General features: G+C 46.3%; 1 long non-coding RNA gene across 2 annotated transcripts; it reads right to left on the bottom strand.

Moving 5' to 3' along the window:
• Positions 1-9,881: 9,881 nt before the first annotated feature.
• LOC118574438 lies at positions 9,882-25,936 on the bottom strand. Of its 2 annotated transcripts, XR_004943731.1 has the most exons (4): positions 25,666-25,936; positions 21,376-21,586; positions 18,700-18,831; positions 9,882-12,222 (listed from the first exon to the last, which is right to left on the bottom strand). It is a non-coding gene; the product is annotated as an uncharacterized LOC118574438 (long non-coding RNA). The 2 variants fall into 2 exon arrangements; XR_004943732.1 differs by lacking the exon at positions 21,376-21,586.
• Between the last annotated feature and the right edge of the window lie 38 nt (positions 25,937-25,974).

Here is a 25,974-nt window from a genome sequence, read left to right as displayed (position 1 = left end):
CCTGCCTATCCTGTTCCTACCTAGCTATTGGACATTCAGCTTTTTAATAGACCAATCAGGTACTTTAGGCAGGCAAGGGGAAACAAATGCCACAATCTTTACATAGTTAAACAAATGCAGCATAAACAAAAGTAACTAACACACCTTCACACAGTTAAAGTAATGTTCTGTAGCATAAACAAATGTAATTGGCACTTTTTGTCTTGACTGTCCAGTCCCAAATAACCGCTCTGAGGCTTATATTAATTGTAAATGTTTGGCTAATAGCTCAGGCTTATTACTAACTAGCTTACATTTTAAGTTAACCCATATTCCTTATTTATGCTTTGCCACATGGTGGTACCTTTATTAGCATGGCACATTCATCTCCTGCTCCCTCTGCATCTGCTGGGAACTCATGACTCTGCCCTTCTTCCCATTATCCTTAGTTTGTTCACCCCACCTATACTTCCTGTCTGGCTACTGGCCAATCAGTGCTTTATTAAACCAATTCAAGTGACAAATCTTTACAGTGTACAGGATTATTCCACAGCAAACACATCTTTGCTTAGTTAAAACAATATTCCACAGCACCTCCAGGCTCCTCTGCATCTCACCCTTTATAAACTATCACCTTTCCATAACTATCTGTGTGTCTCTATGGTTCACTGTGAAGAGGTGCAAGAACCTGGAAACTCCTGTCTGTGCTCTCCAAACTCAGATGGACCTGCCACAGAGGATCCTGCTACTATCAGAAAGTGGGATATTAACGGTTCACACATCGTCCCAGCCATGCCTCTGCCTGGCCCCCACTACTTCATACTTTGAACACTGGCTTTGATAGAAAGAGCAAACTCTGCCCTTTGTTTCTGTATTTACTTATTTCAGGATAAGGTGCTTGTGATATGGTATGGGGGGGTCAGAGGACAACTCGGGGAGTCAGTTTCCTTTTCACTTTGGGGTACCAAGGATGGAACTCCAGTTATCAGGCTTGGCCGAAAGCACCTCCACCCACTAAGCCATTTCAATTTCACCAGCCCTTTGCTTTTGTTTTCACATTTAAAACAATATTTAAAAATTAGATGCGTGTATATATGTCTTACATGCATGCATGCACACATGTGTGCCCAGGTGTCTTCAAGAAAAGTGCATCAGACTTGGTTGTGAACAGCCCAGTGTTGGGATTTGAACTTGATTCCACTGCAGGAGCAGTACAGTACCCTCTACCCTTAGCCCAGCTTTCTAGTCCCTGGTTTTGTTGAGTCCTGTGCTGTAGCCTGGGCTGGTCTAGAACTCTATTTGTAGAGCAGACTAGCCTGGAGCTCACTATGCAACCCAGGCTGGTTTCAAACTCACTATGTAGTTCAGACTGGCCTCCAACTCAGTCCCCCTGCCTAAGCCTCCTGAGAGCTGAGACTGCAGGCATGCATGTCCTGCCTTGCCAGACTGTGAAAACACCTGAGAGTCTCTTAAAGCCAGCTTTCTCCCACTCCCTCACAGCCCAGTGAGAGTTAGCAGCTGCCTCCCTGGGTTCCCACAGGAACCCCTGGATGCCAGCACTGAAGCTGTGATAATTGCCATGTTGTAATTCTTTAATAAATGTCTGTCTCCCCATCCCAGACCATGGTCCCCAGAAGCCCTCATCACATTATAATTTCAGCACAATTTAATTATCCATTGTTCATGTCCCCAGGAAATTCCCATGAAGTGAGAGGAATGGCGGGACTTCAGTGGGAAGACTGTGGAAAGAAAGAAAGAAAGAAAGAAAGAAAGAAAGAAAGAAAGAAAGGAGGGAGGGAGGGAGGGAGGGAGGGAGGGAGGGAGGGAGGGAGGGAGGAGGAAAGGCCCCAGACACTCTTACAGCTTTCCCAACACAATGTGTACCTCCCAAGCACAAAGCCCTGTACTCCACGCCCAGCTGGAATAACCTTCGAGTGCCAGTATTCACCTGAATCCCAGTATGTGGGAGGTGGTCAGAAAAGGGTCAGAAGTTCAAGGCCAGGCTAGGGAAATCACTCAGTTAGCAAAGTTCTTGCCCTGAGTTCCATTCCCAGAACCATATAAAACTCAAGGGCCTGGATTGCAGCTAAGATGGTAGAGTGCACGCACAGCACACAGGAGACTCTGGGGCAGTCCCAGCACAGTGCACAAGGGGGTGGGGGTGCAAGCCTGTAATTCTAGCACTTGGAATGTGGAGGCAGGAGGATCAGAAATTCAAAGTCATCTTTTCCATTTGTTTTTTTTTTCTAATAATTTTATGGATGGGGGTCACCAGAACATGAGAAACTGTAAAGATTTATTTATTTATTATATATACAGTGTTCCGTTTGCATGTGTCCCTGCAGGCCAGAAGAGGGCACCAGATCTCATTACAGATGGCTGTGAGCCACCATGTGGGTGCTGAGAATTGAACTCAAGACCTCTGGAAGAACAGCCAGTGCTCTTAACCTCTGAGCCATCTCTCCAGCCCTGTTTTTGGTTTTCCGAGACTGGGTTTCTCTGTGTAAGAGCCCCAGCTTTCCTGGAACTGCTCTGTAGACCAGGCTGGCCTTGAACTCAGAGAGATCCACCTGCCTCTGCCTCATGAGTGCTAAGATTAAAGGCGTGCACCATCATGCCTGGCTCAGTAACTAGCCTGGGATACACCAGACCCTGTCTACTAGACCTGAGTTTTAGACAGTAGAGGTGGGTTTGGGCTCCCTTGGCCTAGGTGATTCTGTGACCTCCAATGAATACTGCCCTTCTTCACGTACGATCTGATATTCTTTTATCCTTCCCACGTTAGGGAAGGGTCACAGTGATAGGGAAAGTTTTGTTGCTGGGAATTGTAGGGAGTCGGGAGGCTAGGGGCAGTGTGCTCTGAGATGAGACCTCAGGACACAGTCTAGCAGACTTCAAGACACCCAGTAAGTGGGAACAGGATGCGTTTGTTCATTCCTGAGCCTCATTCCTGCGTCAGGCTCTTGGGATGCCTCAGAGATTGGGTCCAGGAGAGTGCTGGACTTCCTCATATATCTTGCACACAGGCTTGATGTGTGTGTGTGTGTGTGTGCGTGTGTGTAATACTGTTGCCATGTGCATGTTTGGAGGTTACAGGCCGCACAAGCTCAGCTCATGACCCATTCATGTATTTGTTGTGAACATTTTCAGGCAGTAAACATGTACCAAGAAGAAGTGGGGCCAAGTGTGGTGGCACACACCTTTAATCCCAGCACTCAAGAGGCACAGGCCGGCAGGTCATTGTGAGTTTGGACAGCCAAGGCTATATAATGAAACCCTGTCTCAAAAAAGAAGGAAAAAAAAAAGACAGAAAAAAATTGTGTTATACAGGCCTTCCAGCAGAGGGCAGGAAATCACACATGGAGTTACTGGTTCGGCCTTCTCTTCCTTTGCATAGTTGGTAACCTTCCAGGGTGTGGTGGTGGGTGGACTTCACCGTGGAGAAGTGGGGCTGACGGAGCCTGGCCAGAAGGAGCTGCACAATGAATCAAACAGCCAGAACCTTCCAGCACTGGGCGAGCCCTGCCCAGCATCCTGGGAAGGCTGATCCACCTTCTTTTCCACGTGTGTTTTGAGACAGTTTTGCTCTATAGCTCTGGCTAGCCTCCAACTCTTGAACTTCCTGTTTCAGCTTTCTGTTGGAAGGATTACAAGCATGTACCACATGCCCCTCACCTGATCTTCTGACCATGGACTCCTTGCCTTCTGTGGGTGTTCATATGCTCCAGGCTTTCTGTACAGGCTTGCTGGCCTCCAGCCTGGCCTGTCTTCCTCTCTTTTCTTTTTTAAAATTGTAACTGGGCTTTTAATGTAATTATTTATTTTAATTACATTTATCTGTGTTTGCTCGTGTGTGTGTGTGTGTGTGTGTGTGTGTGTGTGTGTGTGTGTATTCATATGCAGCGGTGCTGTGTGTAGCAAGTCAGGAGACGACCACTGAGAGTCTGTTCTACCATGTGGGTCCCAGGGATTGAGCTCAGGTTGTTAGGCATGGTGGCAAATGTCTTTACCTAGTGCCCACTTCTTCTCATGGGTCCTTGCAGCCTACATCCTCTCTCTGAAGAGATCTCGCCCTGGGCCCAGCCTCATCTCAAGCCGCTTTCCACCCTGTTGACCTCCATGCCCTGTGTCTCTGGTTCCAGCAGTGTCAGGAGCCATTGTCATGAACTACTGCAGGCCAGGACACAAATACAGCTTAACAGCAATTGACAATTCAGATGTTAACCCACCAGGGGAACGTCTCTCTGATGGGGCACCCTGTCTGGCAACGCTTGCATGTCACGGACTCCGAATACTGTTGTTCTCATCAGTAATTTCTTGTACAATAACTGCTAATATTCTGATCCTGCCCCATGGTGCCACCCTGTGGCCTGACGCAAAAGTCTCTTTTTAAGGAAAAATTCCACCCATTTCTCTCTCTCTCTCTCTCTCTCTCTCCACTCCCATGAGGTGTGCATCCCTTGGTACCCCCTCTCTTCCTCTCTCTCTCTCTCTTTCCCTCTTTCTGTCTCTCTGTCTCTTTATCTCTCTATAAACTCTCCATGTTGATGCAGCGTCTGGGTTGTGTATTACTGGCTGCCACTATGCCCAAATGGAGTGGGTCGCCTGCCTGCCCACCTGCCTGCACATGCATATGGTTCCCTGCATGTGTAGGATACCCTGATGGTCCCCCCCCCATATAATAAATCATAACATTGCTGCCCAGCATTGCCAGGCAATCCCACTGCTTTCTCCTGTCCGCCAGCAGTCTGAGGACCTTTTGGGACTCTGTACCATCCACCATTTTTCCGGCCGGAGGATTGTGGGGAACCCTTCACTCTACTGGATCAGTAAGATTTGTGGCCATTTTCCTACAACTGGGGATTTGCTCGTCTCTCTCGATCATGGTGAGGGCACCACGTGTTTCGAGCTTGGGCCTATGCCTTCCGTGACCCATAGCTATGTTTCCATAATGAATTTGCTCCGACTCTTCCATAGAAAGAATCAAAATAATGGGGCTGCAGAGGTGGCTCAGCAGTTAAGAGCACTGGCTGCTCTTCCAGGGAACCTGGGTTCAATTCCCAGCTCCTACTTGGCTTCTCCCAGCTGTCTATAATTCCAGTTCCAGGGGATCCTACACAGATGCACATGTAGGCAAACACCAGTGGAAATAAATCATTTTAAAAATAATCAAAATACCTTAAGCAAATTTTGTTCTTAAAAAGGATTTTATTGCTAGGCAGTGGTGGCACATGCCTGTAATCCCAGCACTTGGGAGGCAGAGGAAGGTGGATCTCTGTGAGTTCAAGGCCAGCCTGGTCTACAGAGCTAGTCCAGGACAGGCTCCAAAGCTACAGAGAAACCCTGTCTCAAAAAAAAAAAAAAAAAAAAAAAGGGGGGGGTTTTATTGTTATATGTAAATGTGTGTCTATGTATGGGCGTGTGCCCATTAGTGCTGGTACCTGAGGAAGCCAGAATAGAGCACCAGTTCCCCTGGAACTGGACTTACAGATGGTTGTGAGCCACCCAACATGGGTTCTGGGAACTGAACTCAGGTCCCCTGCAAGAGTAGTAAGTACATTCTCCTAACTGCTGAGCCATCTCTCTAGCCCTGAGAATTTAGATGTTAAAAACAAAAACAGAAAACAGAAACTTACTAGGAAGTGCTGCAGTCACGGGGCACAGATGACGCTCAACTCAACTGATACTCCTGGCTCTCCTCTCTAGCTTTATGCTATAGGCCTCTCCAAGCAGCAGTTAACATGGTTTCCGGGGCTGGAGAGATGGCTCAGTGGTTAAGAGCACTGGCTGTCCTTCCAGAGGACCTGAGTTCAATTCCCAGCAACCACATGGTGGCTCACAACCATCTGTAATGAGATCTGGCGCCCTCTTCTGGCCTGTAGGCACACATGCAGGCAGAACGCTGTATACATAATAAATACATTCAAAAAAAAAAAAAAAAGTTAACATGGTTTCCACCTGCTTGAACATGTTCTACCTCTCAACCACATATGTAAATCCCAAGGAAAACTCTGGCTAGTTCCCTTTTGCCAAAGCACCCAGGTCCTGAGCAGACAAGAAGTATCACGGACCAGAACTAGTAACTACATATGGAGATATGTGGAGATGGGCAGGGTCATTGCCTTACTGCAGACACAGGACATGGACCTCATGGGCTGGCTCCTCCCTTCACTGCCCACTGGGACAGCTGTAGCCAGGCTCCCATCAGACAGGGGAAAATGGCTTCCTGGGAGTTTTTGTCAATGATATTGGGCATCTTTATATATGCATGCAATTTTTTGGTCAAGCAACTTATGCTCATTATAAAGGATGATTTGAAACATCATAAATAAGAAAGTACCGACTCCTTTTATCTGCAGAGCTCAGAAACTCAGTAGTTTCTCTTGAATGTTTCTTCCGGCACCTCCAGTCTATTCTGTGTGCCTGTTTGTCAGAAAGTGTAACTGAAAAGTAGGAAAGCCACTTCCTCACCCCCAGTACGATGACCCTCCACTGACCATCTACAGCCTGTTCATCCTCCAGTATTTTATTAGAGATTTCTGTCAACCAAGAGCACTATGCTTCTTTCAGAAAGGCGTTGTTGGCTAACACAGCGGAAGGCCCGCCTTCGGGGGCCTCTGTCAGCGCTCCACCCCTGCAGTACTGCCTCGTTTTTGGTTAGGTTTATTTTTATTTATGTGGGGGGGTGCGGGTGCTTATGGAGGTAGAAGAGGGTTTCCATCCCTGAAACTGGTAGTTCTAGGTGGTTGTGAGCCACCTAATGTGGGCACTGAGCCAGAAGGCCCTTAACTCTAAGCATCTCTGGCCCTATAGGTTCATGCTGGAGGCAGAACTGCCCTTCTTGGTGGGAAGGTGCCCACCCACTGTTCTAGGTTTCCATCCTCGAAACTTAGAAACTCACACGGGCAGCATCTCCCTCAAACACGCTGCAGATGCATCAGGTTTTCCCGGATGTGTACATTTACCCGCTGTTCTCTGCCACATCACCCCAGTCACCTCCTCACCCCGCTCTCCTCTAGCACTCATTTTATTTACCCTTTCCATGTTAGCATGAGTGATGTGAGGCCTTGAAGAGGTGGGAAGCCTCATGAATTTCCATTCATCATTGGGAGGAGGTGCAGTAGGGGAGACCCCACGGAGCATTGCATCTGGCTTGAATTCTAGTGTTAGCACCTAGGCTTTGAACTGCCTTTGTATACCACCTTGTGTTACTGTTACCTGTTGTTGGAAGTGTTTGGTTCTTATCTGAGTTCTTCCTGAAGGGTTCAGAGCCTTTGCAAGACTTGGTTATGAGAGGACTTGACACACCAGAGGTCTCCGTGACTGGGAATTGCTTGGTATGTGAACATTGACTTGCTAAGAGGTGTAAATTGTGTCATAAGAGAAAAGGCCTTTTGCAAAGCAACAGGCAGTCAGTTCACCAGAAGCTGGCTGGTAGCTGGCTCCCCAGCTGCTGCTAAGCCAAAATTCATCCTGGAGTGACCCTAATTCTTCCCAGTACCTGTGCAAAACAGAACACTGACAAGGTGCCACCTATGAACTGGGAAACATCCTCTCAGATACCAAGTGTTCCCAAATTTGATTCTGGTCTTCCAGCTGCCAGCACTGTGGGGAATTGTTCTGTGTATAAACTACCAAGTCTATGGCTGGTTGTTAGAGTAGCCAGAACAGGACTCTCCACAGCCCGCCCTCTTTTCTTTCCTCTGTATCATGAGTCTATGGTACTTCTGGCTCACATTGTTTCTCTACCATCAGTAGGTAGCATACAAAAGCCTGAGAAGGAGACACTAAGGAACTGTTTCCATATGGGGTTTCTAGTGGGAAGGGCTTAAATAAGCCAAGAGTCACAAAGGAAAGGTTCTCACCCTCTGGGCTCACCATCAATCCTTGGAGACCTCAGAATTTCCTGTGGCAGAGAAGAAGTATTTTCAAGGTAGCACCTGTCAGATGAGAAAACTCTTTGTGCCCAGGGCCGTTTGTTTCCATTCCGAGCCACTGCGGCCTGGCAGAATGCCTACTGAGTGGAGTGGTCAACACTCCTGCAAACACTGCCGTGCATAGTTTTCACCAAATGTTTTAGCATCTGGGCAGTTTCTTAACTTTCCCTGCTGTTAGGAAAATTCTCTCATGAATCCAGATGTTTGCAGTCATTAATTCCAGGGCAAACTTGGCTCTTTTATTATAGTTCAAATGGAGGAAGATTATGGAAAGAGGTGGCATGTGAATATGGAATCCTCTGAGTTCTGAGTTTGGAAGGTTATGAATAATGTTTTAGCAATTTGCAATTAGAAAATTACTTGATGAATTTATACATGGAAAACCTAGAACAAAGCCAAGATGCAGGGGAAGGAAAAGACCAGGCATTTAAAAAGGGTAAGGACACTGGGCGGTTGAGAACTGCTGATTTAGACAAAACAGAAAAATTAAGAAGCTGTGTAACTGCCAGGCAGTGGTGGCACACGCCTTTAATCTCAGCACTTGGGAAACAGAGGCAGGCAGATCTCAATGAGTTCGAGGCCAGCCTGGTCAAGAGTGAGTCCAGACAGCCAGGACTGTTACACAGAGAAACCCTGTCTCAAAAAAACAAAATAAATAAACAAACAAACAAACAAATAAATAAATAAATAAAAAGAATGAACTAGAATAAGGAGTTGATTAAAAAAAAAAAAAAAAAACCTGGAAAATTGGAAAGCTTTAAAAGCTAAGTGAACATTAACCACAATGAACAAGTTACTGGTTTTCATCTTTAATATAAGTGTAATTGTGCAATATAGTTAGACACTCACCCATAGTTGACCACCAGTGGATACTTTCTATGTGCCATGGATCACTCTTTTCTTTTTTTTTTTTTTTTTTTTTTTGTGGAGCTGAGGATTGAACCCAGGGCCTTGCGCTTGCTAGGCAAGCACTCTACCACTGAGCTAAATCCCCAACCGGATCAACTCTTAAGTGCTTGAAATTTACTTAATCCTCACCATAGCCCTGAGGGATGTTAATATCGTGCCTATTCTACAGATGAGGAAACTGAAGTACTGAGAAATTATCACGGCTTTCAGAAGGCCGACAGAACCGGAACTCAATCAGGCAGACTGGCTCCCGGGTCTGCCACTGAATCCTGGCATTGCATAGCTTTTTGTTGTTGCTTGAGACAGGATTTCTTTGTGTATTTCTGGCTGTCTTGGAACTCACTTTGTGGACCAGCCTAGCCTCAAACTCAGTGATCCCCCTGCCTCTGCCTCCCTAGTGCACCACCACTGCCTGGCAATTACACAGCTTTGTTGTTGGTTCTGTAGCTGGGATCCCACCATCTCTGATCCCGGGGGCAGGGGGTGAGCAGATGCAGAACCAATGACACAGGCTCTGGGAGGTTTGCAAGCAATCTTGTTTATTAAACAAAGGACTGAGGTATTTATGTGTGTAGTTTTGGTGGGCTCTGTTTCCAGCTGCCGTGGTGTTTCCTGGTTGGCTCTGGGTCTTACATCAGCAGTTGTCACCTTGTGGGTCAGGGTACTACTGAGTATGTCAGAGCTCTCTGTTCGCTTAAGGCATGGCCCAGTGCTTTAGGCCTTACCTGCCTCACAGCTTCTTAATTTTTCTGTTTTGCCTAAATCAGCGATTCTCAACCTGTGGGTTGTGATACCTTTGAGGGTGAATGACCCTTTCACAGGAGTTGGCTGAGACCATCAGAAAACACAGATATTTACATGAGGAACTGTACTGAAGGGTTGCAGCATTAGGAAGGTGGAAAACCACTGATCTAAATGAAATCAATCTGTACATTCTTTCTCATCAATTTTTTTGTCTGTTTTTCAAGACAGGGTTTCTCTGTGTTTTGGTGCCTTCCCTGGAACTCACTCTGTAGCCCAGGCTGGCCTCAAACTCACAGAGATCCGCCTGGCTCTGCCTCCCGAGTGCTGGGATTAAAGGCATGTGCCACCACCGCCCAGCTGTCTCATCAACTTTTATAGGACTTATTGGGAGGGGAGGTTTGTAATATGCTGGTTTCAATGGCTGACTTCATATGAATGCCTTCAAATGTATGGGACTCTGCTGTCACCAAGAGGCTCTGGACAGTGCTACTTGTTACTTTACAAGTCTGAAGTTGCTGGTGTTTGCTGAGAGCAGAGCAGCTGTGAAAGGCTTTGGGACAGTCCTGACCATGTGATTTCTCCTGGGTGTGAGTTCTCTGGTGTTGAGATAAGCGCTTTACTACACATCACAGGTGTAAGCTTCTCCACCAGGAATCCTCTCGTGCTTCTTTTAATTTGCTTTTTGGGAAAAGGTTTTCCCGCATTTGCTATATTGTTTGGCTTCTCACCCCTGTGAGCTCCACGGTGCAGAGAAAGGCAGACACTCTGGCTGGAGGCTTTCCCACACCCCTGACAAACACACAGCTCTTCCCCAGTGTGAATTCTATGCTATCGGATGAGTTGGGCACCCAAGATGAAGGCTTTCCCACAGTCACTACATTTAAAAGGCTTCTCCCCTGTGTGAATTTTCTGATGCTTAGAAAGGCATGAACTCTGACTAAACATGTTCCCACACTCACTACACTCAAAGTGCTTCTTTGCAGTATTTATTCTCTGGTGCTGAATAAGGTAGTTACTCTGTTTAAAGGCTCTGTCACATAAATCGCATTTAAAGGGTTTCTCTCCAGTGTGAACAACTGATTTCAAAAGGTGGTCTCTCTGATTAAAGGTTCTGCTGCATTTGTTACATTTAAAGGGGTGCTCACTGTGGGAAGTCTGACGCTCAGTGACAGAGCTGTCATACATGCATTCATTTGTCTTCATACCAGCATGGACGCTCTGAAGGCTAATGAGGTGCATACTCTGTTCCACTCACAGGATGTCATCTTGGTGTGACTCTCCTCACGCCCAGGGATCTGTTGTGGTTGAGACCTCTTCCACCCTCAGCACACTTAAAGCTTTCCCAGCATGCCTTGAGCTCTGACCCAACCTTCTCGCTTGGATTTTCTCTGGTGTGAATACTCAGGAGGCAATTCAGAGTTGAGCTGCAAATGAAGTGTTCTCCACGCGGCTTACATTCCCACGGGGACTCTGGGAACTTTATGGTCCTGCACTAGTTGTTCTTTATGGCTGAAGGTCTCCTTGCACTTAGCACAGCCAAGGAGCTTTTCTGTGGCGTGACTCCTCGGCTGATGCCGAATCAAATACGAGGGACGGCTGAAACTCCTGACGCATTCTGGACACTAGTAAGGTCTGTGGGCTGAGCGGATCAGCGGTGCTCGTTAGGTGTGCTCAGACAGGACGTTTCCCACACTCACTGCATCTGTAAGGCTTCTCTCCACTGTGAGCCTCTGGTGGATCATCAGGGTGGAGGAGCAGTTGAAAGCTTTCCCACACCCATTACACTTGCATGGCTTCTCTCCTGGACGAACAGCCTGGTGCTCAATGAGTGATGGTCTCTGATTAAAGGTCTTTTTGCATCCTTGACACTCTGTCTTTGAAAGACAGTTTGTACAAAATGAATTTTTCAATGTTGGACAAAATGTTTCCTTATGTGGAAGATTTCAAGGCATGTAGTGCATTCATAAAGTTTCTGAGTGTGGCCCCTCTGGTGTCCAGATGAAAGGCCTGGCTCAATGTCTGCCCACATTCCCACATCTGTAGGACTTAATGTTTGTAGGAGTTTTCTGATGCTTACTAGGCTATGGATGAAGACTGGATGGACTCTGGTGCAGCTGTTTTGGTCACTACTATTACTAGTCAGTGGTTTCTTTTGTCCCAACCTTGAGGTTTACAGCGCTTGCTGAGTCAGCACCTTACTCTGCAGCAGCTTTGTGGCTCACCACTTTGACTCTTGGAGGGATTTTCTCAGTCATCACTTTGAGATGTTTTACACAGGCTTTCTCCAATGTGAATTTTCTGATGCTACTGGAGGTACATATTCTGACTAAACCTTTTCCCACACTCCTGACACATGTATGATTTGTAGCTTGTTTGAGTCACTGGATGCATGAGAAGGAAAGCACCCTTGCTGAGGCCCCTCCCCTGCTCATGCTATGCAGGGCATTCTCCCTCACATGGACAATCCAGTGCTGGAGAAGGTGGTAACTCTGGCTGAAGCTTTTCCCACACTCACTACACTTACATAGCTTCTCTTCTCCCTGGACAGAGTCCTTCCAGCTGTTCTGAGTAGTGGCCGAAGTCAGTCCTGGATTCCTTCAGTGTCACTGGTATGAGGTTCTTTGCAGGAACATCAGGCATCACACATGCTGTCCTGTGGAAAGAGAGGCCCAGGACTGAGGCTGCTCTTGAATTCCTGACTCTTGCAATCTGTGGTGTTTTCCTTGTTGGTAATGTCACATCTTGGAAGACCTTCTGGATCTCCTAACAAACTATCTAACCAGCTCTCACCTATACAGTCTTCAGAGTTGAATTCCTCCTTGGAAAATGTTTCCATAACTGGGAGAGGCCTTCTTCCAAGAAGCCCTGCTACAAAGTAAAGTTCTTGGTCTCAGTCACTTCTAAAAGAAAGAGAGTGTATAAATGTTCCCTGGGTCAGTGAGACAACCATGCTGTGGGATGAAAACAGACATGAGAAAGGTCTGGGGTCCAGCCTGTCTATCAGTGGTGTCCTGTCTAGAAATGGAAGAAAGTAAGGGATGGCAAGCTCAGAATGGTCACCCAAGGAGCTGGGAGCGAGCCTGTAATAATTCAGCAGGGAAGTAGAGCCTTGGCCATCATCATCATAGCCATGAAACTGAGTTCACTAATATATCTTTCAGGCATGCCTCCTTCCTCCTTCTCCCTCTATACCATACAGTATCAAAATCTTACTCAAGACATCAGGGGGCCTTGATGGCAGGGAAAGCTTCCACACCCATCCAGCACTTCACCCTAGAATCCCGGGCCAACCCTCTCACCCTGATTCAGGTACTAATGTCTTTCAGACACCTTGGAAATGTCTCAGCTCTCTTCTTTTCCTGTCTCTGTCATCATCAACTAAAAATCTGGTTATTTATTGGCCTCCCATCTCTTTGTCTGTTCTTCCACATTAGCCCTGGGGAGGCTGAGTAATAAAACAAGATGACTATGTTACATACACCTTTCTTCCACTGCTGCTGCCCTCTCTCCTAACATCTTGTACCATCATCACCTTCTTCCAAACCAGTAAAGTACCTTCTATGGTTTGGTGACTCCCCATCCAAAGACTGTGGTGATATATTGTGTCCCCCAATGTATTGTGTACCCTAACAAAGCTTATCTGAGGATCAGAGGAAAAAGCCAGCCACTATAGTAAACACAGAGGTCAGGCAATGGTAGCACACACCTCTAATCCTAGCATTTGGGAGGCAGGGATCCATCCAGATCTCTGTGAGTTCAAGACCACACTGGGAACAGAGCCAGGCATGGTGGTACACACCTTGAATTCCAACATAAAGGTCTGGAGGTCTGTACAGACAGACAGGAATTGACAGAGCTGGGCAGGAAGAGGAAGTGATGTACCTGGGCAAAGAGAGAAAGTTAGATTGCTGGGACAGAAAGGCATATAGGCGTGGGTATACAGGAAGCTTTTTTGGAGGCCGAGGTGTCAGTGAGGTAAGGTTGGCTGTGGCTTGTCCTATTCCTATGACCTCTCAGTTTTAACCCCAATATCTGGCTCTGGGTTTTCATTAGTGATACCATTTAGCAATTTGCATTACAAAAGAGCATCTCAGAGACTGCTCAGTGTCTCTTGGCCTGGGCATGGCCCTTACAAACAAGAGCGTTCAAAGCCATCTCTTTTTTTTTTTTAATTTTTTTTTAAAGATTTATTTATTTAGTATACAAAAGAGGGCACCAGATCTCATCACAGATGGTTGTGAGCCACCATGTGGGTGCTGGGAATTGAACTCAGGACCTCTGGAAGAGCAGCCAGTGCTCTTTGATAGAGATTACATGTCCACACGGTTGGGCTTGCCCGGCGGACCGCCTAACTATTTCCGGTTCAGAATAGCCATCTCCGGGTCAGACATCTCGTGGGACTGGGACTCTGTGGCCTTACGTGGTTGCGTAAAGCGCGCACGCAGCCATGTAATCTACACGCATGCGTGGAGTACCCACAGGAGTCCCTGTACGCATGCACGGCCCAACCTTTAAAAAGCCGGTGCCATCTTGCATGAGCCCCCTTATCTCCTCACCCACGTGTGTTTCACACAGGCCTGTCACCTCTACCCTCTTTAATAAAGCTCTTCTGTGGTCTTGTCGTGTTCAGGACGTGTCCCTAGCGCCGCTTAAATACTAACACTCTTAACCTCTGAGCCATCTCTTGCCCTACACTGTCATCACAGTGCTCTCAGCCCATACTGTTCTCTAGTTTCTTTACCAGATCTTTGCTCACACTGTTCCCTCTGTGTAGAGCACATCCACCAACAAGTATCAGGCCCTTCTCCTACTATGAATGATAAGGGGTCCTGGGAATCCAAAGGTCAGACAGCTAAGGACTTTTTGTTATTCCAGCAATGCTGCAGGGGGGAAAGGCACAAGTTACTACTGGAGACCAGCACATACATTTGTGTACATGTGTGCATGGGGATGTTTGGCTGTCTATGCTGGGAAAGAGCCCATATGATTAAGCAGCAAAAACAGAAGTCTGAGTGGGGAGCATATGCCCAGGTTGTTCACCCTCAAGGAACACTAGCACAAGCGGAAGGCTGCAGAGAGCTCACACTAATGGCCTCCCAGGTGGCAGCGAGCAAGGAACAGGGCTGTGGATGGTCCAGATGGGTGGAGCTAGATGTATGATCTCTAGTTCTGAGTCTTCCTTATGGTGATGAAGAACACTGTATGGAGCCTCCCATGCCCTGGTATAGTCCCTCTCTCTTTCTTCCATTGCAAACAGTTCCATCAGGCCCTCACACAGTGTAGGAACTGCACTGGGAAAGATAAAGCAGCTGTGCCCAGAAGCATTAGGCCATGGGCTTGACTTACTCCCAGACATGGCTGTGTCCGAGCCTGGAAGAAGGTAGAAGAGGTAAGGCAGAGACCACAGGCATGGGGTGTGTAAATTGACTTGGGAGTAGAAAGCATCCCCTCGTGGAGGCTTGAAGTAAGAAGGCCCTGGAGAGGTACCAGAATGCCTGTTCTGATGGCAAAGGAAGGGACGCAACATGCAGAGTGAGGTCCCCTCTGTAACATGGACAAAAGTCAGTAGGTAAATGGGTGAGGTTGGGCATCAAGATGTGTAGACAACAGACAGACATGCTACGGCCTGGGCAGGATCTCAGGCAGAGTCAGACAATGGAGAGTGTATTCTTCTCACTCACCAGTACTGGTGGCTTCCAGGCCTCCTTTGACCATAGCTCCCAGCTCTTCCCTGACATCTGGACGGGAAATAAGGCTGGGAGGGGGGTCTTGCTGAGAAAGAACAATCCTATCATCAGTGGGATATGGAGGGCATTTGGACGCTCAACAGGAACTTTCTGGCCTGAATGTCACTCAGATCTGAGTAGGAGTCAAGGTCAATGCACTTCTTACTGTGGGCTACAGCTTAAGAACTGAAAGGCACCTCCTGAGGTGCTTCTGCATACAAGGCAGCAGGTAAGAACAGCTGTCCCAGTGTAATAAAATCCTAAGGAAGAGGGGTCCCATTGCATGATGTCTTTTACTCTTTTTATCTTTTGGAGTAAAGTACTCTGTTGTTTCTTAGAAAATAAAACAATGGACTAATTAGAGGAGATGATGTGAGACCAAATTAGCCACCTTAGAAATAAGACCAAAATGCTTTCACCCTAAAACTAAGGCCTAAAATTTCTCCTTTTAGGTACAAGGCCATGAGTTACTGAAACCAGTCCGTCCAGATTCCAGAAACCAGGAAGTGCAAAGTACAGAGTCACAAGGTATTCATGAGGTAATGACTGCCGGACTATGGAATGTCCTCTCCCTGGTTCCCTAGGTAACTGTTTGACCAAAGAATGTTCCAACCCTGGTTTCCAGGGTAACTGACCATAAAAATGCCCCACCTGAGGGCAGCCAGTGAGAGATGGTGGCAGGCAACCACTCCCTTAGAAGTAAAGATTAAAGATTAAACCATGATTTCTAGAAAGTCCCTAGAAGCCAGCCAATCAGAATTGTACCCATACTAGTACCCCTAAATGATGTAACCTTGTGGTTTTTTCCTTTAAAAACTGAGCTTGCAGAGAGGTGGGCACTTCCAGCCTCCACTGCGTTGGATCCGTTGGACAAAGTCCCTACCTAAGCTTGTATATCCAGAATTAAACCTTGCTTTTGCATTCCAGCATGCTCGTCTTTGGTGGTCTCTCTGGGGGTCACGATCTGAGCACAACAATGAAATGAGGATGATGTGGCAGTGATGGGGAGCTGGGTGCTAGATGCCTTCAGCCTTCCTACTGTGAGGCTGCCCCCACAAAGTGGGTTTGGCTGTCTTGGCTGCTCCATGAGGGAATCATGCTGGCACATCTGAATTGGGACTGCTCCTGTATTTTACACTGAAATCCTGCTTTCCTTCTGAGACTCAGGAGGAAAGGCCCCATGAACAAGCGCATTCTTACTTTCTGACTTAGTAGGTTTCCACTGCTGCGATAAAACATTATAACCAAAAGCAACTTGGGAAGAAGAGGGTTTACTCCAGCTTCTAACTCTCAGGTCACACTCCATCACTGAGAGAAGTCAGGACAGGAACCCAAGGCAGGAACCTAGAGGCAGGCACTGATGCAGAAGCCTGGCTTGCTCTCATAGCCCCATCCTACTTTCTTAAAGTACCCAGGAGTGACACCACCAATAATTAATTAAGAAAATGCACCATAGTCTTGCCTGAAGGGCAACTTGGTAGGATCATTTCTCAACTGAGGTTCCCTCTTCCCAATGGCTCCATCTGTGTCAAGCTGACAAGAAACTAGCTAGCACTCTTCCCATTGCTGGAGAGTCAGAGCACGCATGTGACTTCACGTGCTCTGCATGCTTGCATTCTGGCAGCCTGTGCTGTGTCCTTCTATAGTGAGTTACAACTGTTGAGTCTGACCATAGGCTGAGACCTCTGAGCACTCCTAGTGAACCTCTAAGCTGGGATGCTCTTGGGGGCACAGCTGAGAGGACTTTTGTAGTAAGTAGCTGTTCCAGCTTTGGCCTGGAAGTACCATCCCCACTGAGGCTTCCAGTAACTGTTATGCCTACCTATGGCCTGCTCCTGAGGCAGGGCAGAGACCCAAGATCTGGATGTGCCTGTCTCTTGATTCCTGGGAATCCTGGATGTTGAATGGTAGACCAAGCAGAGTTTTCCAGAGAACACTGCTGGACTGCACTTCACCTCTCCCGGACCCTGTAACATATCCCTTTACTTATTGTAAGTAAAACGCCTAAGTAAACCTCCTTTTTGACTATGTGGAGTTGCCTTAATATTTCCACCAATAGACTTCTCTTCTCTGAAGTTATGTTCCAGAATACCTGGCAAAGAGAGGAATGACTAAGGAGCTAGGCAGGAGAGCCTGCATACTCACCAAGCACAGGGTGGGGCTTAAGCAGAGTGACTTCTGTTGTGGAATATTTGTGTACACTGTGTGATTGGTTTCATAAAGAGCCAAATGGCCATGTCTCCATGACAGGTAAGGTGACCTGCTGGCGTCCCACGCAACCTAAGTCAGAAGCTCATTTTTTAGTAAAAGAGGGGACCTGTAGGGCCCTGGCCCCCATTTTGGGTAACTGTTACCTTGCTTGCCGACCTTGACCTTGATATCCTCCCTATGCTAATTTCCTGCTAGGTTCCACCCTCCTGAATGCTTAAGGGAAGTTCCTTGTCTGTGTATCCTGCATATTGGGCATTAACAGCTTAGATGTAAGTTTGTAAAACATCAGTATCAAACTTCTGCCCTCCGGGGTTCTCCCATTGTGCTGTAAGCCTGTATTTAAGACCTCCTCTCTCCTTCAAGAAACAGCATTTGGCATAAAAAATAATAATAAATAAATAGCCAAATGGCCAATGGCTAGGAAGGAGATAATAGGTGGAACTTCTGAGGAGAGAGGAACTCTGGGAAGAAGAGAGGCAGATGTATAGAAGAAGGTAGATTAAAAGTAACAGGTCAGCCAGGCGTTGGTGGCACACGCCTTTAATCCCAGCACTCAGGAGGCAGAGCCAGGCAGATCTCTGTGAGTTCGAGGCCAGCCTGAAAAGAAAAGAAAAGGAAAGAAAAGAAAAGAAAAGAAAAGAAAAGAAAAGAGGTCAATTTGAGTTATCAGAGTTTGGGAACAAGCCTAAATTAAAAGCCAAGCTTTCATAATTAATAAGTCTCCATGTCATTATTTGCCAGCTGACGGCCAACAAGAAAGTTCCACTACAGAGTTCCATAGCTTACCAGTGCTCATCAGGCAACATCCAGCGAAAAAACAGATCACTAGTCTCTGCCCACAAATCCCATTCCAGATGACACAGCAACTTAGACCATGTGGGAGCCACAAGAGGATTAGTGAGGACTGTGTGTTCTAATGGGACTGAGCTGCGTGGCCAGAGAGGACAGCAACCCTCAGGACCCTGACCACCTGCCCAAGGAAAGACTCTACAGTTAGAAGCAGGAAAGGGAGGGTATGCAAGTAGCCAGGCAGGGACCAGAGCAGATTCCTGAGGCCCAGCAGCATCAGTGCTCAGGGCTAGATGAGCCTGTTACAAGGTGCTGTGCATTTGTGCACTGTGCACTGGATGACAGAACCCTGTGGGTAACAGGGCAGAAAGCAGGGCAGTGACTAGGGTCAAGGTGACACTTACTGAGCAAGAAAAGGTCCTGGTAGCTGTTCAGCATCAAATCCCAGAACAGATCTCTCTGATCCAGATCAGATCCAGCTCTTCCCAGTCTTCCAGAGTGAAATCCATGGCTACATCCTTGAGAGTCACAAACTCCTGAAATAGAACACACTGTCAGTCATTAAGGGGCTGTCATGAGCCCTCAGCAGGCCTGATCAGGGCAAAATCATCCTGTAGGTAAAGACATAGAGCCTTGGACAAGTGACAGAATTGTTACCTCACATAGGGAGAATGAAACCCAGGTCTGCCAACCCTAAAATTCATCTACTTAATTTAAGATTTTAAGGAGCCAGGTATGGTGGCACTGTCTTCAATCCCAGGACTCAGGAAGCAGAGGCAAGCAGAGTTCTGTGAGTTCAAGACCAGCTTGTTCTCAAGCAAGTTCCAGGACAGCCAGGGCTGTCCCTGTCTCAAAAAAAGTAATAAATAAATAAAGTTTTATTTTGTTTTGTTTTGAGTTTTCAAGACAGGGTTTCTCTGTGTAGCCCCGGTTGTCCTAGAAGTAGCTTTGTAGACCAGGTTGGCCACCAAAGCAGAGATCCACCTACCTCTGCCTCTGAGTGCTGGGATTAAAGGTGTGTGCCACCACTGCTCAGCCAAAAAAATAAAGATTATTAAACATTTTGTTGTTGTTGTTTAGGGACAGGTTCTCTCTCACTCTGTACCTCAGGCTGGACTCACAGCACTGTCCCTGTCCTAACCTCCTAGTTGCAACAACCATACTTGGCTTTATGTTCCTTATGGAAATTTCCAAATACAGAAACAGGTAGAAATATGAACATTATGGACCCGGCAGTCAGAGTCTCCCCTGTGAATACTTACATGTTAGCATAACTCCTTCTCCTCAGATAGAAGAATACCAGTGGATAGATGTGAGAAGATGAGGCACCCAAGAGCGTGGAGCTGAAATTGCCTGCTGGATCTGTCAACACCCTGTGCTATGTCTGATTCCTGTGACTGTACCTGCTCTTACCCTCACATATCTATATCCTTACCCAGCTGTGTAATCATTTATAATAAAAATTTTAAAAGCATCTTTGAAGACTTGGGCCACACTTAAATTCTAGATGCAAGCTGGGCACAGTGGCACACACCTTTAATTCCAGCACTTCAGGCAGAGGCAGGAGGATCTCTATGACCTCACGGCCAGCCTGGTCTACATAGTAAGTTCCAGGTTAGCGGTCTGAAGCGATAGCTCAGTAATTGAGAACATTTACTGCTTTTTCAGAAGAGCCATGTTTGGGTCCCAGCATTCACCCAGCATTCACACAGTAGCTCACAACCATCAGGGTCAGAGACCTTCTGATCTGTGAAGGCACCAGACACATGTGGCACACATACATACAAGCAGGCAAAATACCCACGAGAAAATGAAAATCAATCTTTAACATTTATATAGAGCAGTGTTTTTTCAACATTTGGGTCGTGACCTCTTTGGGGATCAAATGATCCTTTCACAGGGGTTGCTTAAGACCATCAGAAAACAGATATTTATATTACAATTTATAACAGTATCAAAATAACAACAAAAATAATTTTATGGTTGGGGGATCGCTACAACATGAACTGTATTAAAGGGTCACAGCATTAGGAAGGTTGAATACCACAGATAGAGGAACTAGATGGTGTTTTTATAGCTGAAATCAAAGGAGGTCTATGCCCTGCATGTGGCACATATGGCCATAACAAGGCATCTAATCTGACTGTATTCCGTTCTGCCATGCTTTCAAAGTCACTTTTCTATTGTTGTGACAAAACATCATCACCAAGATAACTTACAGAAGAAAACATTTAACTGGGTTAGCAGTTCCAAAGGGTTCGAGTCCATGATGACGGAGTGAATGCGTATGGGCAGCAACAGCTGAGAGCTCACATCTCAAACCTCCAGCAGGAGGCTGAAAGCACATTGGGGATGGTGGCAAGTTTTTGAAATCTCAAAGCCTACACCTTCTTCAACAGAAACAAACCTCCTAATCCTTTTCAAATAGTTCCACTAACCTGAGAACATGTATTCCAACATATTACTGTGTGGGGACGGTTTTCATTCATCACCCTGACTAAAGGCTCCGCATTCTAGATGTGACACTTGTCTCCTTTGGGTGCCATCTGGTTGTCCCTCTGCCCCAGGCATTTCCTGTAAACTGGGTGTGGTGATATACTGGGTACCCTAATAAACCTGCCTGAAGATCAGAGGACAGAGCCAGCCACTAGATTAGACATAGAGGCCAGGCAGTGGTGGCACACATCTTTGATCCCAGCACTTGAGACCTCTTGCCTTTCCTTGGGAAGTACACATGCCTTTCATCCCAGGAAGCAATGTCTGGGCAGAGAAAGGTACATAAGGCATGAGGAAACAGGAGCGCATTCTCTTTAGGCTGAGGATTTCATAGAGGTAAGAACTAGTGGCTGGCTGTTCTGCTTCTCTGATCTTTCAGCTTTCACCCTCATATCTGGCTCTGGGTTGTTTATTAAAAGACCATCTAAGATTTGAACGACAACTAGGAGACTGAAGCAGAAAGTCTGAATTCAAGGCCATCTTGAGCTACATAGTAAGATCCTATCTTACGCCATCTCTCCCCTCAAAAGATGGCTTGGGAGTCATAGAGCAAAGAAGTGTGGCTTTCCTTGAGAGTAACTCACCTCAGACAAGAGGACTTCAACTTAACTCAGCCGTAGCTGCCTGCTTCCACTGACCTCTTCAAGCTCTTCCTCCTTCCCTTCCATGTTCCCAGCTCGCAGAGTTTCAGAAAAGCTGAGAGAAAGTCTCCCATCCTTCTATGGCTGACTTCCTGTTCATGCTGGCTGTGTCTCCAAAATCACAAGTAGTAGGACAAGTCCCAAAATGAGTCTGCTGTAGAGATTGCAATGACAATTGTATTTCCTGAAACTACCCTACTGCTAAATTTCCATCATGCTTTAGAACTTGCAGAACAACTTCATAAACATTCATGACACTTCCTAAAGATATATTTTGGAATCTGGCAAGGAAGTTCTCCTTGAAATCCTTCAATCCTGCTCACTGCTCTGTCAGTGGTAGCACAGTGCCTGGTATACAGGGCATGCTTTAAAAATATTTGTTAAAAGCTGAACATGAAACTCTTCCCAGTTACTAAGGATATGTGCCTAAGGGTTCCAAATAAGTTCATAAATTTTAACTTCTGTTCCTAGTTTAAATTTGTCTCAACAGATTTCTACTTGGCTGGCAGACACCCCCAAGCTTCAGTTGCTGACTACACTGCTCTGGACTACTATGAGTTCTGGACTTGCTGAAAGCTGACATGGACTAGCCCAGCCAACATGCTTGTTCCCTGTCTCTACAGGGTCAGATAGCCACATGCTTCTGACAGATGCCTCATTGCTCGTCCTTTGACCAACCTTTCAGCCTTTTTGGGGCCCTGACAATAGTGCCCCAATGCCAACTTGAAGCAGTTTCAGAAGAAAATACATTGTCCCATGTTCCTTGTTCAGAAAAGGCTGAAATGCTGGGTCAAAAGGAAACTCCCGGGGCTGGAGAGATGGCTCAGAGGTTAAGAGCACCAACTGCTCTTCCAGACGTCCTGAGTTCAATTCCCAGCACCCACATGGTGGCTCACAACCATCTGTAATAAGATCTGGCGCCCTCTTCTGTGTACATAAATAAATAAATAAATCTTTAAAAAAAAAAAAAAAAAAAAAAGGAAACTCCCTAGCATAGAGGCAAGATGGCCAAGCTCATTGACATACTAGGAAAATAAGTTCAGAGTTGTCAATTGATAAATTTAATAACTAAAGTGTTTCTGCAATAAGATAAGACACTTGACCTTCTTTATGCAGAACCAAAGATGTACTATATAAGATTATGATCTGGTTGTACTCAAAGATCAGAAATACAGGGCCTTAAAGAATGGCAATAGATACAGATGTCACTGCCCTAGAAAAATCTGTTAGCTAATGGTTCTTAGGTCCCAATACCCTTGAACCTCTGGACATGTAGGACTCATGATTGAGTCCTGTCATTGGTACTTGTGAAGAGGGGAATGTGAAGGCCTAGACTTAATTTTACAGGCTCAGGAATATGTCATGATAACTCGAAAGGATACAGAGCAATATCCTCCTACAGACATCCTCTCTGCTGTTTATACAGGAAAGGAAAGCTTAACAGGATCCTGTCTATGGTTTATGGCCCTTGAAGATATCTAGATAATCCTGCTGAGCAGTGTAGTAGGTATCGAGAGATGGCTCAGCCAGTTAAGAGCACTGGCTGTTCTTCCAGAGGTCATGAGTTCAATTCCCAGCACCCACATGGTGGCTCACAACCATCTGTAATGAGAGAGCAGTCCAGATAATCCTGTTCAGGGGTTTTGGTTCCCTGTCAAAAGTCTAGACCAATAGTTTCAAAAAATCACCTTGCCCCTTCTAGCCAATCCCAAGTTACCAATTCCCGGCTTGTGGTTTTTCCCTATAAAAACCCTCTACACTTGGGCTTGTGGCCACCGCCACATTTCCTTCCATCTGCCATGCGGCGGCCCAGGTTGAACCTGAATAAAAGGACCCTTATGTGATTGTATTGGGGGGGGGGGGAGCTGAGCATAGTAGTGCATGCCAACCCTGTTCTAGGGAGGCTGAGGCAGAAGGATTTCCAGTTTAAGACCAACCAAGGATACATATCAAGACTGTCCTTAAAAAAAAAAAAAAAAAAGTGTGGAGGGGCCTGAGGCTGGGGATTGAGAGGGGAATCTGTAAAACACACACACACGCACAACACGCACAACACGCATGCACGCACGCATGCACGCATGCATGCACGCACGCACACGAACACACACACAGTGGCTGGGCAGTGGTGGCACACGCCTTTAATCCCAGCACTTGGGAGGCAGAAGCAGGCAGGTCTGAGTTCGAGGTCCAGAACAGCCAGGGCTGTTACACAGAGAAAGGTTGTTTTGAAAACAACAAAACAATCAAAAGGTGTGTTGAACAGTGGCACACTCCCTTAATCCCAGCACCCATTGGGGTGGCTCAAAACCATCCAGGAGATCACATGTGTCTTCTGATCTTTGTGGGCATTACACACAGATATGGTGCACAGACATGCATGCAGGCAAAAAACACTTTTAAAACATGCTCTTAACACACAAATCAATCTCAAAAGACAAAACCCAAAACTAAAAAGGTGAAAAACTGTTGGCAGAAACAGTATCTAGCTGAATGGGTGGGAACAAAGCTTCTGGATTTCTAATTATATTTTGTAGAATGTGAAGTGGGGGATTAATCCCCCCACTCTATGTGGACAATTGCCACTTCTATAATACCAATATTTTGGCAACTATTTTTAAAGCAATGAGCCATAATATCAAAGTCAATATGCATTCATCAGTTCCTCATTCACAGATCCATTCAGATGCAGAAGAAAATAGTTTGAAAAAGTTGAAACAGTATAACAATTATTCACATAGCAGTTACACTGTATCAGGTGTTATAAAGCAGATGTTAAGTTAAAGCACACAGGAGGATCTGCCTGGGTGACATACATATATACCACACTGGTTATGCTTAAGAGGTAGAGTCAGAATAACCAGTTTGGGGCCAGTCTGGGACATACCTCTTTTTAGCAGAAAATGCAAAGTGGACATGACTAAGATACACTGTATACATGTTAGAGACACTCAAAGAATAGATACAACGTATTCTTTATTTTTATGGGTTAGTTTTTTGTGGTTTTGTTGTTGTTGTTTTGGGGGATTTTTTGTTTTGTTTTGTTTTGTTTTGTTTGAGACAGGGTTTCTCTGTGTAGTTTTGGTGCCTGTCCTGGATCTCTGTAGACCAGGCTGGCCTCAAAGTTACAGAGGTCTGCCTGGCTCTGCCCCACCCCCAAACCCAGTGCTGGGATTAAAGGTGTGCAACACCACTGCCAGGTGATTTTTATGTTTGTTTATGCTTGTGTGGAAGTGCTGTGTGCACAGTTGGTGTCTTCAGTAGCCAGAAGAGGGTGTCTGATCTCCCAAAACTGGAGCTACTGTTGGGGAATATTATTTTAAGGTCTGTTACTTTGTTTATGTTGCATTTGTTTTACTCTGTGAAGCTGTGTTACTGTGCCTGTCTAAAACATCTGATGGTCTAATAAAGAACTGTACAGCCAATAGCAAGGCAAGAGAAAGGATAGGTGGGGCTGGCAGGCAGGGAGAATATATAAAAGGAGAATCTGAGAGAGGGAGAAGCCAGAGAAGGAGGAGGATGTCAGGGGCCAGCCATCCAGCCATCCAGTTACACAGCCAAACAGAATTAAGAAATAATGAAGGGTATACAGAAGTAAGAGACCAGGAAAAGCCCAGAGGCAAAAAATAGGCGGGCTAAGTTAAATTAAGCTAGGACGGGCATTTATAAATAAGAATAAGCCTCCGTGTGATTTATTTGGGAACTGGGTGGAGGGCCCCCTGAAAGAGCCTAAACAACGAACGACAAGCTACAGATGTCCATAATATGAATGTTGGGAATTGAACTTGGGTCCTTTGTAAGAGCAGCACCAAATGCTCTTCGCCCCTTTCTGTTTGCTTTAAAGAATATTTTGTATTTTGTTTTAAGGGATATTGGGTTAAGAGCCATTGCTGATCTTCAGGAGGACAGAGGTTCGGCTCCCAGCTCACACCTATGTATAACTCCAGTTTCAGGGAATCCGACACCCTCTATGGTCTCCACGGTTCCTTCACACAGGTGGTTCACAGACACTCAGATACACATGCATATATACAAAAAAAAAAAAAACCCTTAACAAACAAACAACCAAGTAAAAGATTCCCCTCAGGACTGGCCACAAGAGGAAACCCCGCATAAAAGCCCAGCCTATCCAAGGCTGCGAGCAAGCAAGGATTCGGGTTTCCACAGGGCCTCCCACTCCCACCGCTGGGGACCAAGCCCCGAGCACCAGAGTGAGTCTCCGTGGCGGAAGCGCACCTCCGCGTGGCTGGCGACCGAGTGAACATTTGCTTTCCGGGCTCACAGGAAACTCCTCAGAGGAATGTGCGGTGCCAGGAACATCTCAGAGCTGTCCCACTCAGGAGTCTCCGCGACAGCCTCCTGGAGCCCTCGCAGTCTGGATTCCCCCGCTGAGCGCTCTGGGAAGGACAGTGGAAAGAGTCAGGCGTGGGTGATATCAAGGCTGGACAGTCACTACCCTTCTATAACCCTACTGTCACTTTCTGCCTCCCTAAACGTCATTAAGAGATGACAGCTGGTTGCCATGGAAACTGTTTGGGGCGGAGC

This window comes from Onychomys torridus, chromosome 1 (genome assembly GCF_903995425.1).
Source record: "Onychomys torridus chromosome 1, mOncTor1.1, whole genome shotgun sequence".
NCBI lineage: Eukaryota > Metazoa > Chordata > Mammalia > Rodentia > Cricetidae > Onychomys > Onychomys torridus.
This window is presented reverse-complemented; position numbering and strand designations above follow the sequence as displayed.